The sequence below is a fragment of the Haemaphysalis longicornis genome, unplaced genomic scaffold, assembly GCF_048455015.1.
Source record: "Haemaphysalis longicornis isolate Haplotype H1 unplaced genomic scaffold, Haemaphysalis longicornis Haplotype H1 scaffold_5, whole genome shotgun sequence".
In the NCBI taxonomy this organism is placed as follows: Eukaryota; Metazoa; Arthropoda; class Arachnida; order Ixodida; family Ixodidae; genus Haemaphysalis; species Haemaphysalis longicornis.
The window spans coordinates 196524060-196541872 of NW_027526385.1; the positions used below are offsets into that span (position 1 = coordinate 196524060).

At 45.9% G+C, this 17813-nt stretch overlaps 1 long non-coding RNA gene across 1 annotated transcript; it reads right to left on the reverse strand.

The window, feature by feature from the left end:
* Positions 1 to 520: 520 nt before the first annotated feature.
* On the reverse strand, positions 521 to 16513 carry LOC144139588 (uncharacterized). Its single transcript, XR_013316286.1, has 3 exons — positions 16304 to 16513; positions 7606 to 7676; positions 521 to 941 (listed from the first exon to the last, which is right to left on the reverse strand). It is a non-coding gene; the product is annotated as an uncharacterized LOC144139588 (long non-coding RNA).
* Between the last annotated feature and the right edge of the window lie 1300 nt (positions 16514 to 17813).

Sequence of the window (17813 nt, forward strand, 5' to 3'; positions counted from 1 at the left end):
ACAAGTTCTGTAACTACAGGTGACCATGATGCCGTTGTTAGGTTTAAATTCACCTGACAGGCCACTGTTTGAATAAACAATTAGGGACAACTGTTATCTCGTAACTAAACGGGCTTGCAACGCCGTATGGCATATGCAGGCAAGGCATGTGAGCCGCATTTGAACCAAACAAAACTGCTGAACAGACGCCAATATATTACAGAACTGAACTAAGCTGTAAAGTCCTACTGCTCTCTTTCGAATGTGAGCACTACGGAAAACCTGAGACATGCCTGCCGGCACGTGAGAGACCAAAGTAGCTGTCCTACAGGCTCAAAACACGGAGGTGAAAGGCAAATGGTAGACAAGCGGAGTAAATTGCTTTGCATAATTTCTTTGAAGCGGCCTGCTTGGCAGGTGGACACTATCCAGGCTGGGAACATGCGGAAAGGCTAGCGGGTGGGGCAGGGCAAGAGAGAACACCAGGAAAGTGGCTGTTAGAAGCCATTATAAGCTAACACGACAGGAAATTCCCAAGAAAAAACAGGTGGCAATTTTTTATTCATACCTTTCAAAAGTGGGTACAATGATTCCACCGGAAACAGGGCTTTCGACTCTGCTGCCAAAGCCCTAGGCTCAGCGTCCTCTACTCGGGCTTCTAACATCTCCATGCGGGAGTTCTCCTCACCAACAGTCTTGGCAGGCTTCAGCTGCCATGGCCTGAGCATCAGCAGCCCCGGCCTCAGCCATGGCTGCCCTTGCCTCAGCATCCACGACCGTCCTCTCTGCATCCGCGGCCCTGGCCTCAGCCTCCGCAACCCTGACGACGGCTTCCGTAGTGGTCTTGGCTGCAGTGGCGTAGGCTTTGCCTCCCACAGCAATTTCCTAAGCTCGTGCCTCAGCTGTGGTTGGTGCAGCCTCTGGTTCGTTTTCATGCTCCAGATCCCTGGGTTCACAGTACCCTGAAAGCAACCGAAGGATTTGAATGGCCAAGACATGGCACGCAGTATCATGCCACCTTCAAAATACAGAAATACCAATTTTAAAAGGTGCTTTCCGCAAAGCCACGGATACACAGCCATATCTCGAATTTCTCCTCCAGAATAGGTTTGATCACAATGAGGCTATTTATCAGAACTCTTTTCGTGCCCTCAAATCTTGTTAGACATTCCAAGCAGGAGAAATAACAGAGCATTTCGCTGACAACTATGCCCACTCATGTCGCCTCCTTTTTGGATTCTTGTGCACTGCGGCGATTTTATTTTTTGAGCAATCCTACTTTTCTGCAACTTCCTGCAGATGACATTATGATCAAAATTTACGTGTTGATTTGTGCTTATTTTTTTGAGTATCCGACCTGCTACCTCACCTGATTTCTTTTTTGTTCCCATTAAAACTGCACTGAATGAGTGCTGAGAAGGTTTTCTGGATTTTTTATTATTTTTTGTTGCGCTTTTTTATTGCTCGCAGCAGCTTCCAAAACTAATAAAATGAGAACAACTGTTGGACAGCAATATCGACAGCTTAGCTCAAGGAATTTACCCCTGGAAGTAATTCATGTAAAAAAGGAAAATGGCGTTCAATCACAGTGGTTGCCACCTGTCCTGGTGTCTATCGAATTTTTTTCGCCCAAGGGCAATGCGCTACGCAGAAAAGCAAGAACAGCTTTTGTGCGCACAACTGAACAAATGCAGGAACACTGGTACGGAAGCGTTGATGTTCTTTTTAGTGCGAAGTGCACGCGGCGGATGTAGCAGGAAGAATACACCAGCCACCTTTTTCAATCCCAGTCGAAAAACACAACAGAAAAATACTACAGAATGATCTTGTGAGGGAATGGGACATTCTGTAGTCTGTAGTAAATCCTGTCCTGTAGTCTGTAGTAAACCCTGTCCTGTAGTCTGTAGTAAACCCTGTCCTGTAGTCTGTAGTAAATCCTGTCCTGTAGTCTGTAGTAAATCCTGTCCTGTAGTTTGTCGTTAATCCTGTCGTGTAGTCTGTAGTAAATCCTGTCCTGTAGTCTGTAGTAAATCCTGTCATGTCTGTTTTCGTAGTAAATCCCGTCATGTCTCAAATTTCAACTTGTTTTGCAAAAGAAATTTACTTTCCTTGATGTTTTTTTTCTATTAGGTACCTGAAGTATGCAGGATATGCTTAACACTTTCAAAAAAATATGACCAACAAACATAATCATTTGGGGGAATTCTTGCCTTTCTGGAACAAGCTGAAAATTGTTTTAATTGAATAACTGAATTCAGAGAGCTGTACCAAAAGGCAATGTAAGCAATGCAACAAGTGGTACATTTATGCATGCAATACAAAAGTTTCATGTTACGCAGATTGCACATGCCTGATGCATGTGCAGTCGCGGAAACTCGTGCACACGCACACTGCACACGCGGAAACTCGTGGATCCGGCAGCCGCTGGAACGTAACGCTGAAACACGCCGGAGACCAGGCGGTCTCCAGCTAATAGCGTGGCCGATGCTCGCGCTAGGCCTTTTTTCTTTAATAGCCGTGTAATTACAAACCCGCGTAGCTGTTAACAAGAAATACAGAAGTCCTTCCTTCAGTGACACCTAATTAGCGCTACAAAATTTTGCTAGAAGCAGGGCCAAATCGCGTCCCATCATCGCGTTCCGTCAATGACGCTCAATCTGTTCATGAAAGCAAATTGATTCTCCCGGATAGAAAAAAAAACTACTAAACAAGCATGCACAATACCCGTTCGAAAATTCGTTCCTTATATTAGTTAGGACCATTAAAACACAAGCAAACAAAAATTTCTTGAACCTGATTTATTTAAACAGCAAAACGCGAGAGAACGTGAGAGAATTAAAATGGCAAGTCAATCTTTAGCTGGAATGCTTGCCTTGGTGAACCTTGATCCGTTGACAATGCATTCGCACAGCAAAACGTGGCAGGGAATCCTGTGGCGAAAAGCGCACGTCTCTGTGGTGCTGCAATATCTCGAAGAGTATGCACGCACGATACCTGCCGAAGTCACGCAGGGGTCATTGCAAGTTCAGTCGGTTGTCGAAGCACATCGCACGTATTCGAAATAACACTGCCTGCGAAATTCGTCGTATTCACTCGCATCAATGTGCCAATAATCCCAAGCACCACGGTTAGTCGTCGCTAGAGGAGCCCTCACTTCGAGATGCTTGAAATCCGGACCACTGATCTTGCTTTTACCACAGCTTCCGAAGCTTCAAATGTTGCTGCTGATACTTCGCGGAGACATAAGATGCACGTTTTTACAAAAAAGTTACGCGTAACTTCAGCTAGGCAAAGCGCCGATGGTAAATGTGAATGAGCCACTCGGCCACGCAGCCAGTGCCAAATTTTGACCGAAAGACGAAAAGCAGGAGGGAACAAAGGAAGGGTAAGGAGGGAACCGGCCGATCACGAGAACTTGTTTCCGCGACCCCTCCCTACCCTTCCCATTTCTTCGTATTGTGGTCTCCCCACCCCGCGAGTGCTGTCGCATGACATGCCTTCAGGGGTGACGATGCTTCCCCGAACTTCTTCAGAAGGGCCGGGCTAGAGCGAAGGCGTGCGTTTTCTTTCTTTCTACATTTATTTAACACATCGTGGTAATGCAACCGGTTCACTGGCGCCGTTTCTTTTTTTTTCACACATGTAGCGGCAACTGGTTAGCTGGTTTTAAAATCTTATTTTAACTATTTAGGCTTGATTGGACACATGGTTCGCGTTAAAATAAACAAATTGCTCGCTAAAAAATTAAACAACAGCACGCAGATTGAAACAATGGGGCTCTCAAGGACACCCCGAAATACATGCCAGAATGTGCACTGCAATTATTACACCACGTCTTCAAAAAGCACGTCTTGCTTGTCCTTTATGCGTCCGTTTTGCCGACGGGCTACCCTTATTGCCTCGTTGCTTTATCAAAGATTGTCCACAGTGCAATATATGCAATTGCGATTCACTCAAAGAAGTCAAGGAATTTGCGAAGTTCTTTATGTATCCATTTCTTTGGTTATGGGGCTACGCTTAGATGTTCCAACATTAGAGTGATTTGTGCTAAGTTTCGTTGTTAATTGCAAATTTGTAGCGAAGGTTTTTTTTTAACACGGCTAGAATGCTAATGGCAGCAATGCAACAAACGTTCATTACAACAGACGCTTGCAATGCAAGTGAACGAGATGACTGTCACTTGCACGCACCATTGTTTCCGTGCAGCGCACGCTAAAAAGTGGGAATTTGCGGCTCCGCACGGGCCGCAAACACCAAGTTTCGCGGCATCTGCGTGCCGCGAAACTCAATGCTCTTCAATGGGCCTGTAAGGTATAATAAATAAATAAATCGCGGTGCTCGAATACAACCAGTCCGCCCCTTAACCGGCGCGCGGCATTCCCGTGTCCAGCCAAGCAGCGGCACACACTATCCCGTACTATCAGGTACTATCCTGTTCTTGCTATCCCGTTCATCCTGGCTGAAGCCCTGTCGCCAAAGGCAATGTCCCCGTGTTTTTCGATGCTCTCTAGCAACATCCCCGCATTGCTGTCGTTCAGTGAGGCGTTTTCCAGTGTTTGCCGTTGTCCCCCGCGTATTCCATCGCTCTCCTAATTCTGGAAAATGCGGTCCCCGCGTTGCTGTTGTCCAGCTCGGCATTTTCCAGTGTATTCCGTTCTTTCTGGCGTATTCCGTCGTTCTACTAATGCTGGAAAACGCGGAGTTTTCCGACAGGGTAAGCAAGAGAATTTGTAGCAATACTGTACGGTCTGTCATGTGACACTTTTGCAATGAATCTAAAATTGTTTCACCCAAATAAAAATATGCAGGACTACAAAATGGTCTGTCGCACGACAGATACTAATATTAATTACGGAATGCTAGATGTAGCGGCTGAAGGACAGTGGTGCAACAGGCTTTTTGTGTATTGCCTACAGGGTGTTGCACAACAGAAATTTCTGTAATACAACAGAAATGTCGCATGCGACAGACATATTGTAGTTTTACTACAAAGATAGATATGTGTGTTGTTGTACTGCATGAATTTCTGTCGTACGACAGACATTCTGTCGTCATACTACAGAGATTTCTGTCTCACAACAGACCATCCTGCATTCCCAACAGAAATTCCTGTTGTGCGACGGAAATGCCTGTCGTACGACAGATTTTTTGTAGTTGTACTACAGAAATTCTTGTAGCACGACAGACCATCCTGTAGTCTCAACAGAAATCCCTGTCGTGCGACAGAAATGCCTGTAGTACGCCAGATTTTCTGTAGTTGTACTACAGAAATTCCTGTCACACGACAGACCATCCTGTAGTCCCAACAGAAATCCCTGTCGTGCGACAGAAATTTCTGTTGCGCGACAGAAATTCCTGTTGTGTTTTTCGACTGGGATTTCCGTGCATAGTAAACACCTTTTTCAATGAGGATGTTGTTGACATCAGACCGTGAATTTGTTAAGACAATTTCCTCAAAACTTGAGCATGTTCTTTTTTTCCGAGGTAAGCATGTGTTGGTTTAAAAGTGCGGGGGGTGGGAAAATGAATTAACCTCCGTTAACGCGTCTATTTTTTCAAGTTTTTTTTGTCAGGCAAGGCCTTGCTTCAAGCAGTTGCTCTAACGTGGATTGAAATGGTGTAAGACCCCTTGTTTACAGAGTGCGCTTCCTTATTGGATGCAGCCACCTTTGACAGTGCAGTTCTGTGAGTCGCCGCATTGTTCAGACACGTAAAAAGTGTAGTTGCTCTTGAGAACTTTCATGCCCTTCCCCTAATTTGTGTCAGTAAAAAGTCCAGAGCTGCCAATATAAAAAATTCAGATCACTGAAATATGTCGTTTGCAATGACGAATGCCTGCCTAGAACGCCTGTCTACTAGGCGTCAACGGCGCAGCCATTCCCGCCTACATCCGTAAAGGCACATCTGTAAAGCAGTGCCCCCCCTTATGTGTCACACACTCCCTATATGCAATCGTGGTGCTTTACACATGCTGCACACTACCAGCACATGTGGATTACATCAACAGCAGCGAGGTTATTAAAATGTCCACAGCATTCTTTAAATAGGCATTTAATATCTCCCATACACCAGTGCTTGTTGGCTTCAGCATTCCCATGCAAAAAGTATTAATAACACATTTTGCGCTACGATTTTTAAAATATATAAATCGCATGATCGTGTAAAATGAGTGAAGTGCTGTCCTTCACTTGCAGACCTGCCAAACAAGCTCCATGAAAATTAAGGAGACTGGAGCATATGGCAGGAGGTGTTTTTGTTAGTTTACATTTCTGGCTGTTATCTCAGAGGGTTAAGGGTGTTTATTTTGAGCTGCTTTGTTTTGGCATCATGTTACAGACAAACGCAAACGTTATGATGCCTTTTCCTTCACCTTCTTTCAGTACAGTGGCGAGCGCAGTTTTGGGCCAGCCTATATAAGCTACAACCAACATTCCAACAGTTGCCAGATGCACTGTGCACACGGTAATATTGCGCCCAGAATATATTTAGCGGTACTCTAAGGTATGGTTTCAAGGAAGAAAAAGCATGTGGCTAGTACTCTCCCCCAGCACCGCAGATGTTGCAGCACGGAATGCACAAGCACGCGCGTGATTAAGCAACCACTTTTGGGGGGATTAGAGATAGCATTCGTACAATTAGGAAATGTGATCGAAATTCGTGAGACTCCCGGATAATTGGAGAGAGTTGGCAGGTATACACTTGTCTCATCCATGCGCTATTCTTACGTTTTAAAATCCTGTATCACCAGCCACCTTTCCTATTCACTGGCTCTCATGGCAGCAATGCAGAACTAACCATCATGACTAAGGCTGTGCTGGCTGGGTAACAATGACTTTAGTAAAAATTGATAAGACAAAGCAGGATTTTTTATTTTATGTACGAGGCTTTCTTTGTGTTGGAAAACAAATTCCTCTGTCTCTGTCACAAAAGATTCTTTAAAGGGGTCGTGAATACAAAATAAAGCTGCATAATTTAAAAACTAGGTTTCAGTATCTCAGCCAGCTCCATTCCAGCCCAGAAAAGTTTTATAAGCAAAATAACGCTAGTATAAAAAACTCCAATTTTGCACTACCGTGGTATGTTATGGGCGGGAGGGATGTCATACGGGCCCGTAGTAAAAACATGGCTACCAGTGCTTGTTAGCATTCAAGTGATGTCATCAAATGGAACTAGAGGCCTCTTTACAATTGCCAGGTCATGAGCTTTAGCGAAGGGTTAGTAGTTTAGCGGGCACTAGCCACACAAACAAGATTATGTGGCATCATAGAAAAGTTGCCTGAAAGCTGCTAGAAAATTTCCTCTGATTCACATGTTTGCTTTTATATCACCATTACTTGCTCAATGTTTGCTATAAAATTCGTATTATTGTTACCAGGGCAGAGCAGTCTTCTTTATGGACCAAACTTGCATTTTGTCGACGCAATGTCACTTGAAGGAAATTCAAGGCTATTCACTTCAATATTTCGCAAATGGGCATAACCCTCTCCCTCCCCGCATTTATTTCTAGGCAAAAAGGGGTTTGGTAATTAATCAGAACCTTAGCAGTTAAAACATATGCAACATCAAACCTTTAGTGCGCTGAAGTACCTTCAGTAAAACAAAATACATCCTGATGTGCTTCAGTACCTTCCCGTTGACCTCCTGCCTGAGTAGGTGCAGAACCGGTCCTCTAAGGCCACTTCCTTTCGTTTCCAGGCCTTTAGTGATGCAAAAACAAACACAGTGAAAATATACTTTGTGAAATTGTGAGACAAAACTATTGAATTTCCTTGTTTAACAAAGTAACAAATACTTTTAATACTGTAAAACTTTTTTAAAATCCATAGAGGACACCGGCAATATAACTTCTAGCATTGAATATGTGAGGCTATCGTGCTGAAAAGCGCCAACCCAAGCATACTCCATACAGGTTGTTTTGACATTAAAAATGAAAGGGTGTGATGAATACGCAAAAATGCTGATAGCAGAGGCAATAATTGAAGATTTCTGCACTGAACATACACCTGCGATATGAGGTGCACCATGGAGGGAAGGGTTCAAAATTTTTTTATTGTATCGTAAAAACACCTGCTGTCACCAGGAATTCCGCAAGAGCTAAGTTGCCGAAAAGAGAGGGCAGTAAAAAGGTGCAATTGTTTATAAATAATTATGCGTACCACCATGCGAAAATCCTGCCATTGTTGGGAACAGAGAATCCCAAAAAATCATTGCAACTAAAAAAATAAAGGACCACACCTGCAATAACATTCAAACCCAGGTACATCCGGTGAGAGTCAAGTGATTTAAGCACTACACCTACACCCGAACACGAAACACCTTCTGAGGTACCTGCTCGCATGCTTTGAACGCCAGGCAATATGGTTTCCCCTAATGATACCTAACTGCTGCACCACATGTGAGCCATGCTGGTTCCATGAGGCTACCATAATGTCGATTCATAGTCCTTAACCATGCAGTTCTATGCATATCTACACACCCAGCCACTTAAAGGCCAACAACGATCACAGCTGCCGAACAAAATTCACGGCGAATTCACACGATGCAAAGTTGCTGCGACATTAAGATACCCATCTACGATTCCTACATATTCACTCATGGGGACTGAAAAATTGAGGATGACAGCTGCCATCAGAGGCTCCTGGCCAATTTGCCAAATCCTTATAGCAGTAATGCTTTGGCATTAAGTACGTGCATGGCAAATGAAGTGCCAGCAGCAATTTTTTTGCCACAGAACCAGCATTGTGCTCTCATCAAAGACTGCTTATTCTATGTGCCAAAAGCACCTCGGCTCACAAGTTTCCGCTAAATCCGTGGCATAAGAGGTCTTCAAAATCCGCATCCCCCCATGCAAGCTATAATTAGCTTTCAGGCTTTCCTTTGCATGGCTTGATGTATACAGACTTTCGAGGCATTGAGAAAGCTATTCATTGTCTATGCAGAGCAGGCACATCTTTTACACATAACTCAAAAAGAAAAAGAAACAGTAAATGAAAAAAAACGAATCCTATACAGCTCTCGTGTACCGTACGTTAAGAACAGCAAGGTTCTTTCCCTGACAGTCTTCGTGGTCCTAGGGTCTTACTGAGTTTCTTGCAACGTCTTCCCGAGTTTCTTGAAACATCTCCAGCAACTTTTCAAGTTCGCTCCGAACCGCTAACAAGAACGCATAACACATATTCGTGAATACACTGCACAAAAATTAGCAGTGGCTTAGCTCGGCTATGCCAGGATATACGTAACGTGAGCTAAGGTTCAGCTGGTTATTCTTAGCTTTCCTGGTTGCCTACTTTTTGCTAGATTAGCATGCTTACTGCTGCTTCAATGACACAGACACGCTATAAGCATTATGTGACACCTACATTTATCAAGCGGCTCCCGCGCAGCATCACCAATCGCCCCAGCGCTCAGCTGGTTCCACAGGCGCACGACGGTGTTGCTGTGACGCACGAGCCATCGGTTCCACACCCGGCCACCCCTCGCATGATCATCAAGTGGACCGGGCCGTCACGTGCGCAACGGAATTCGGCGAAGACGCTGGGCGCGTGAGAGACGCCGGGCAGCAAGCAACGCTCTGTTTGCCATGTGACGTCAGTGCTCCTCGCGCATGCGCACCACGGCTCTCCAGGAGCCACGCGAAACTGCTCATGCTACAAAACCTGTTTATGTTTATGCATTCCTTGGTCGACTTTCCTAAAATTAATGGTGAATGTACAGGGTGAACGGATATAAGGAGGGAAAAAACGTAAAAGTACACTCTGCTTGCAAAGTACACGATATCTTAGCGTCGACAATGTCTGTCGCATCTATACTGCCTTCAAGTTATTCCGGAATTTGCGCAAACGTATGTATACATGCTGAATACACTTCGTCCCATATAAACAGAACCGCACCTTTTCGGTACCAAGCACATAACGACAGAAGAGCAAGTTACAAGCTTCGCAGTACGATTATCTAGACAACCACCACCGCTTCCTCGCTTATCGCGTTTTCTTGAGACATCAGTTTGTGCATACCAGTGCGTACTGTTGGCTTTTTCTGCGTTCTTATAATTGTCTTCGGAATATACTTCGCAGCTGCAAGTAGCGTTGTCCTCTTTGCGCGTTCCCTGTACCTCGCCTTTTGAGCAGTTTTTTTCGTCATTAATAAACCACACGTAACAAAACCCCCCATAAATCGCATGTGTTGCAGATAAAAGTATCGTAACAAAAGGGAAAAACAGCATCACGTTAATGCAAGCACGCGGTGTTATAAAGTAAAGAAAAATGATTACATCACTAAGATATCACATGGCTTAAAACCGCTTCTATGTGGTTAGAACTAGGGTATGCCCCTAAATTTCGCATGTGGTCAATAATGATACAAAGGAATGAATGATCAGCCTGGACGCACTCATTTATTTTTATTCAACAGCCCATGCAGATTAGGATACCGAAGAAACAAACACGCGCGTTTGTGTCGCTTGCGGCCGTTTGTCCTCATTCAAGTTGTACAGTGTAATAAACAACGATCTAGACGCTTGTTCAAAGCAGCAGGGATCCAATTTGGAAGTTTTGTCACTGTCAGGTAACAAGGCTGACATAAAATAGTACTTACGACTTAACTTCACAAGCTGGGCTGGTAGAAGGCTAGTGGTTCCGGTTGCTCTCTTTTTTTTTGTCTTCATCGGGCCAATTCACTTTTACCCAATTTCGTTTCTGTGTTGGCCCCTTGAATACCGGCCACGTCTTGGAGTTAGGTTTTCTAATCAGATCAAAGTCTTTTATTAGCGTTACTGACTCAACGGCTAAGCTCTCCTCAGTAAATCTAACCAGTGTGTACTTATCCATCATGAGCAAAAATGGAGACAGTACTGGTATGGTGGCTAGGGTTGGATTGGATTGTATTGACCGCACGCTGCAACACCGCGCACGGGCTCAGAGGCCGGGGCTTACGGCTGCAAAATCGCCGGCTTGTTCGTCTCCCTTGTTAAAATAGTAAGCTTTGAGCCTATAATGGAGGTTAAAAATCTTTCTTCGGGACAATACAAAAAAACTTGTTTAAGTAAGTCCTGTCCACGCAGTGCAAGAACTTTCTGTGGAGTTTCTGCGGACACATCAGTGAATGGCTGCTTCCGAAACAATTAGCGCTAGGTTAAATTTCTGCTTCTAATAATTTGTTCTTCGAAAGAATATGTTTGTGTAATTATCAGGTGTTTTGAGGCGGGGAAGTTCGGGAAGAGCTGCTGTCGGGGCAGATGAAGCCGCTGCTTTTCACAAAATTTCTTAAGGCAGCATTTACCTTTGAAACTCAAACAACGGGTCCTCACTTGCATTCTAAGAGATTTTTGCGGTAGAAAACAGTTCTCAGGATCCTAGCTACAGCTGGGCCACCGGTATTTTCGCCCCGAGATATGCATAATTTTTTTCTTATTGGCTCTTAATTTCTAAGCTATGATCCTGTATGTTTTCATTTCAGTGATTGCGATGCTCTTGTGAGTGCGCTAAAGCTCGTTTCCCACTATGCCTGTGGCATAAAATGTGTTACGCTTAAACATAATCTGGCTACGTAGGGGATACCAATCCACATAACTGACACGGCCTTCTTGACAAAATCACAGGGACTTTTGTTTGAAATACCCACATGACGTACACCCCCCGCGAAAATAACAACTACACTCAACTTTGACACGTATGCACATGTGCTCTCAATGCACTACGCATACGCAAGGGCCCAAAACGACGTGGTACTATGCCATCATTCAACCAGTATGTATGCCTACGCTTGCACACACAAATTTTTTTTCATTAAAAAACGTATTTACATTTTTATTTTATTCTACCGCATTCGCACGAACTACTTTTTTTCTCTCTTTCTACATTATGGCGAGTATGCGAATGGGTTGTACCTGCGGGTATGTCTAATTCTTCCAACTTTGGCGCTGCTGTGAGGCTTTTTGATTGAAGTGAACGCTTCATAAATTAAGTGCTAACGGGGCGCAATGTTGATACAATGCGACCTCTTGCTTACATAAAATTACAGGCGGAAAAATATACGCGTAGAAAGACTTACGCGACTTGCTGGTTGAGCTGTGACTGCCGCTATATCAGGAATAACAGGGCCTCTCTTACGTAGGTGGTGCTTCTCCAATGAAGCTATGGTACTTTTATCGTTAGAGTGTGCGTTTATGTATGAAGAATGCATGTGTCCTTGTTAATCAAGGTGATATTTTGCTTTCAATGCGGAATTCACAAATATTGTTCCTGAACCACCTTGCCCAAAGTATGGTAAGAAATGCATCTTTATTAAACTCCTGTATCTGCATTCCGCAAACATTTTCGTGTGCATTGACTAAGGCATATCTCGGTTATATCGTCATATCAAACATAAATGCATCTCGATATTTCGCTTCCAGCCCACGTATCCCGACACTTCTATTATTACTAATACTCTTTTCAGTACATTCCACCAAGCCCTAATTTACAAAATAGTGCCGTGTTGCGTGAGCTCAACACGCATTGCTGATAACTCATGTATATACGCATTGCGTATATGGATGTTTTGTTCCATGAAGAACAGTTAAAAGACTTTATCTAAAAATTATCCGAGATGATCGTTTAAAAATGACTTGCAGGCGGACTCCCGGAAATCATTTACATTTGACCGCACATTTAACAGCACTGTAGACGGGGACACAGGAAGGGGGTCGATACAGGCGCTGCGTTTCGACCACAGCACGGTGTGAGATATACTTTAAGGTGAGAACACACCCGGAAAACAAAAGATTTTTCTTCGTTTTGATAAAGCCGCAAAACAGGCACCTCCGAGACTGCTGACTGCAGCGTCCTCCTGCGCGAAAAAAAAGAAGCTGCTCGAGCACCAGCTCGAGCAGCTTCGGAGGTTTTCGGATCTTTTCGGATCCTCGTCAGGCCTCTCGGCAGCTTTCGTAAGCGGTCGGCTACTCGCCACGGCTTGGCTGACTCCGGCGGTGGAGCAGACGATAATTAGGCGTGCGACATTTCGTGCTTGTCGCTTTGCATGTAGTTGTTCCTCCAACCTGTTTTCTGCCGGCGCTTCGGGACGGTACCGTTTAAACAAGTTATGTAACGTTAAGCTGACGGGCCTTCTCGCCAGCTTTCGTAAGCGGTCGGCTGCTCGCCGTGGCTGGGCCGATTCCGGCGGAGTAACCCGCCGCAGTGGCTCAGTGGCTAAGGCGTTGCTCTGCTGAGCACGAGGTCGCGGGTTCGATTCCCGCCCGCGACGGCCGCTTTTCTGATGGAGGCGAAAAGCAAAAACGCCCGTATGTACGAGATTTCGGCGCACGATAAAGATCCCCAGGTGGTCAAAATTAATCCGGAGCCCTCCACTACGGCGCGCCTCATCACCTGCGTTGCGTCGGCGCGTTAAACCCGACAATCAATCGATTCCGGCGGAGTAGCAGACGATAATTTGCCGTGCATCATTTCGCGCTTTCGCATTCGGTGTAGTTGCTCCAGGTTGCTCTTCCAACCTGTTTTGTGCAGGCGCTTCGGGACAGTATCTTTTAAACAAGTTATGTATCGTTAACCTGGGGTGCATGTGTTCCGCAGTAGGACACTGAGGTAAGGGAGGCTTCACGCTTAGGCAAAGAAAGACATGGGACGCAAATGTTTTATAAAACAGTGCAACGCCGGGTCACGGAACTGTCAGTAAAAGGTGACGTTATTTAATGTTCCGCGCGATCCCAAACAAAGGGATGCATGGGCTGCAGCAGACCCACACACTCACCGCCCGTTGACAGAAAAAGATGCCATTTGCAGTCGGCATTTCCCTAAAAGCTCCCTTCTGCGACAAAGTAACTTTTTGGAGTTCGGAGGGGAAGTGCTGCTCGATGTACCGGAGAGGTGCGCCCTTGCAGACGATGCCGTGCCATCGATCTTCTCGTCACCTACCACACCACCAGCAAAGAGAAAGCGCCTACTGGCGAAGAAGTCACTCCGAAAGACAGCCAGAAAGGTAACGGAAGCTGGAAGGGATGACACTGCCGGCGAGTATACAACCAGTGGTCAAGAAAACAACCAGCCAGCCGAAAATGAATCAGTAGCCAAGATATTCACGCCAAGTGTTCTCGGAGATTCTGCTGTGCTAACACCATGTTTAGAGGCCTCAGCGGCCCTCTTGCCCAATGCTGCGTGGAATCACCACACGATGCTTCAGGACGACAAGCATAGCTTCTGTTCCATGGAAACAGTGCTCTCCGCTTCCGGAATGCCTGTCTCTTGCAAAGTTGTGATTGTGCAACAGGTGCAGGGAACGGAGTTTAGCCTTGAAGTGTTCGCACTGAATACCAAAATCTCCACTGCTGCCATTCCAAACTTCTGCGACTTGCGCCAACGGGACGACTGGAACATTGTGAGCTGGGCATTAAAAGCAGTCAATCACTTCAAAATGTGGCCCGGAGGAACAGCACATGAAAAATACAGGAATGTGCGTCTGGAATGCAGCTACGTTGATCCAACCACTGTTTGGAGGCACAACCGGTGCCCGATCGTAGCTGACGACAGACGATGCGCCTATTTCGCGAGACTAGAAAACACCCTTCGAACGCACCAGTTGAGGAAGAGCAAGCGCCATGAGCTACGTCTGAGAATATCCCTCAGTCCCCGCTCTAAGCCCAAGGTTGATGCTCTCAGAAGGCAACGCATTGCTTCTACAGGTCAGAAAAGCAGCTATTAAAAACCAAAAAGAAGCTGGCCGCCGAGCTACCTTCCTGTCGCGACAATCTACAGACGATCACACAGAGCTCGCTGTGGAACGCAGTCGAGAAGGCAAGCCTTCCAGAAGCCCAATAAATGCTCCTGGAAGAGTGCTTGTCAGCCGCGCGTCACGAATCACCTAAAGGGGGAAAATACACCCATAACTGGCTGTTACTGTGCTTGCTCTTCCACATCCGAACGCCGGCAGGGTACAGGTTTTTGCGTGATAATGATGTACTCCCACTGCCCTCAATCAAGACCATACGGAGATACATTTATGCGGTTGGAATTAGCTGCGGGTTCAACTAGTCGTTCTTCTCTGCACTAAAGGAAACTCCGACCAAAGCCAGAATTTTGTAGGCGCGGTATGCTTTTGGTGGACGAGATGCAGGTGCGCCAATGTAAGCGCCTAAATTCAAGGACCCTCAGCTACGCCGGCTTAGTCGACCACGAAAAAACACAAGCGCCGAGCTCGTTTTCTCGATTCGCTGAGAGCTACGCACAGCCGGTGACCGTGTTTGTTTCGAAGAACGCCACCCGTGGAACCGTCGTTTGTCAGCTTCTCTTGGAAGCAATTGTCCTCTTGGAAGAGGCCGGCGCTGCTGTCGACGGTGTGGTGTGTGATGCGGCCAGCCCAAATAGGAGAATGTGGAAGCTTCTTGGTGTAAGTGGTGACATGCACAACGGCGGGCATTACTTTGCGCATTCCGTAGAAGCAGAGCGAAAGGTGTACGTTTTCTGACGCTCCTCGTTTTTTCAAATGTGTCTGAAACCGGCTAATGAAGCAAAAGTTCCTGAAGGTCAACAACAAATTGGTCAGGTGGTCACATTACGCGTGTGCGCTGAAACAAGACGGAATGAACGCAGGGGCTGCCAAGGTGTGCCCTAGAATAACACAACGACACATTTACCCATCTAATATGGAGAAAATGCGCCTTACGTTCGCTACGCAAGTTTTCAGCCACTGGGTGGCTTCTGGCTTGAATTACTATCAGAAAAGAGGTGTACGACATCTCCAGGGCTGCGATGGCACTATTGAGTTCACAAGAAAACTCAATGATTTGTTTGATGTCTTAAACCGGCGACACCCTGATAAAGGGATACAAGGCAGCAGCGACTTCAGGGCCATGCAAGAAGGCCTAGAATTGCTTGACACCTAGGAGCAGCAGCTTGTAGGAGGGCACATAACCGAACAAAAGTTTTCCTTGCACAAACCACAGCTGACGGCCTCAGGGTGACGTTGAAATTGACTGTCGACCTTTGCAAATACTTGCTGACTGAACAGAAATTTAAGTACGTTCTTACCAGCAAATTCAACCAGGATCCATTGGTACGGCTCTTTGGGAAAGCCCGCCATGCTGCGGGTGGCAATGACCACCCAGATACGTTGACATTTTCGCATGTGTACCGAATGCTCAGCATGCAGACGCTACTGAAGCCGTCTAATTTTGGAAATAAGGAGGGTAAGAATGAGGCACCCATTCTTGATTTTACAGCCCTTCGGGATGCTTTCAGGATGGTAAAAAATGTCGCCCAGATGCAGCTTGCAACCATCCGCCAAAAATTGCATGGGTTCATTGAAACAGATGCATGGGAGTGCGATGACATCTTACCTGCTGCAGGGACCTGTGCGGACACGACAGAGTGCGTGATCTACTACGTGACTGGCTACCTTAGCCGCAGACTGCGCACGATGTTCTCTTGTCCGGTTTGCAGACATTGCTCAACTGTGCCCGCCAGTGTTGTGACGCAGGCGGCTCTCGTAAATTCTAAGACAATGGGAGGCTTTACGCACCCACATTTCGCACTGTACACTGTCGTCAGGACAGCTGAGGATTACTTTTCCTAGCATGCCGACGACACCGACGTGTTTTGGGGAACCGTAGACCACACCCTTGAGCAGGGCAATACGTTCCCCTGCTACAAGCATAAGTCGAACGCGGTGGCCACAATCTCGTGGTACTACATAATGATAAGGATGCGACAGTAATGCAAGGAAAAAGAAAGGAAAGCGGAGAAGAGGAGCGGAAACAAGAAAGAGTCGCGACTGTGCGAGCAGTAGAACTGGCGCCTTCATGTAGAGCACCGCGGGCAGCTGCTCTGATTTGGCAAGCCTTTCTTCCGTTGCCCCACCAACTAAGCAATGATACAACCAGTGCAGATATTTTCTTCTCAAGGGCAGGAGACCCGGCCAACGAATCCAGTCTTCGTGAACTGTTTTGAAGTAACCCATGTGTCGTGTCTCCCCGTCCCCGTGTTTTTTTTTTTTGTGTGTGTGTCTCCATCGAGCATGCAGCCTCACTGCAAATAAAACAAATGCTGCACAGTTTTCTTTGTCTTCGCTGCACTAAACTGTACCCACCCCAGGAGAAAATATCCTAGCTGGTTTCAGCTGGTCCTAGCTGAGATGGTTTATGGTTAAATTCCCAGCTGGGACCAGCTACAAGCTGGTCCCAGCTAGGAATTTAGGTTTTTTAGAGAATTTAGGACCAGCTGGTACCACCTGGGATATTTTCTCCTGGGGTGGGTACAAGCTGGTCCCAGCTGAGATGGTTTATGGTTAACTTCCCAGCTGGGACCAGCTAGAAGCTGGTAGCAGCTGGGACCAGCTGGTCTTAGCTGGTCTGAGCTGGGACCAGCTAGCACTAGCTGGTTTCAAGCTCGGATTGGCATCATCTATATGGTATGACTGGATCAATAGTAATTGCTCCGAGAACGCTATGCACAATAATAAGATGAAAAAAGAATAAGCAGTTTATTTTTCATGAAGTGCTATGTCTGTTAGCATGGCTGCTTTTTTGTGATATCCGCACATTGTGAATCTTTATGTGAGCAAACGAGTCATCGAGGTGACAGTGGGCGTGACGTCCACTTGCTGCTGCCTGCCCCAGAAGTTGACTGTGACTGCAAAGAAACAAGAACTAATTTGCCATATATTGTGCATGCTATGATGTAATGTGGGAGATCTGTGGTTAGTTAGCCTGCATGAATTGTAAGGGGGGATTATTGGAGTTATAGTAGGTAAGAAGTCCAGGAGTACCTGTCGGAATTTTTTTTGATACTTCAGCGCACATGGCGCAGACATGACTGAAACAATTAGTGTCCACCACAGTCTCACCTTTT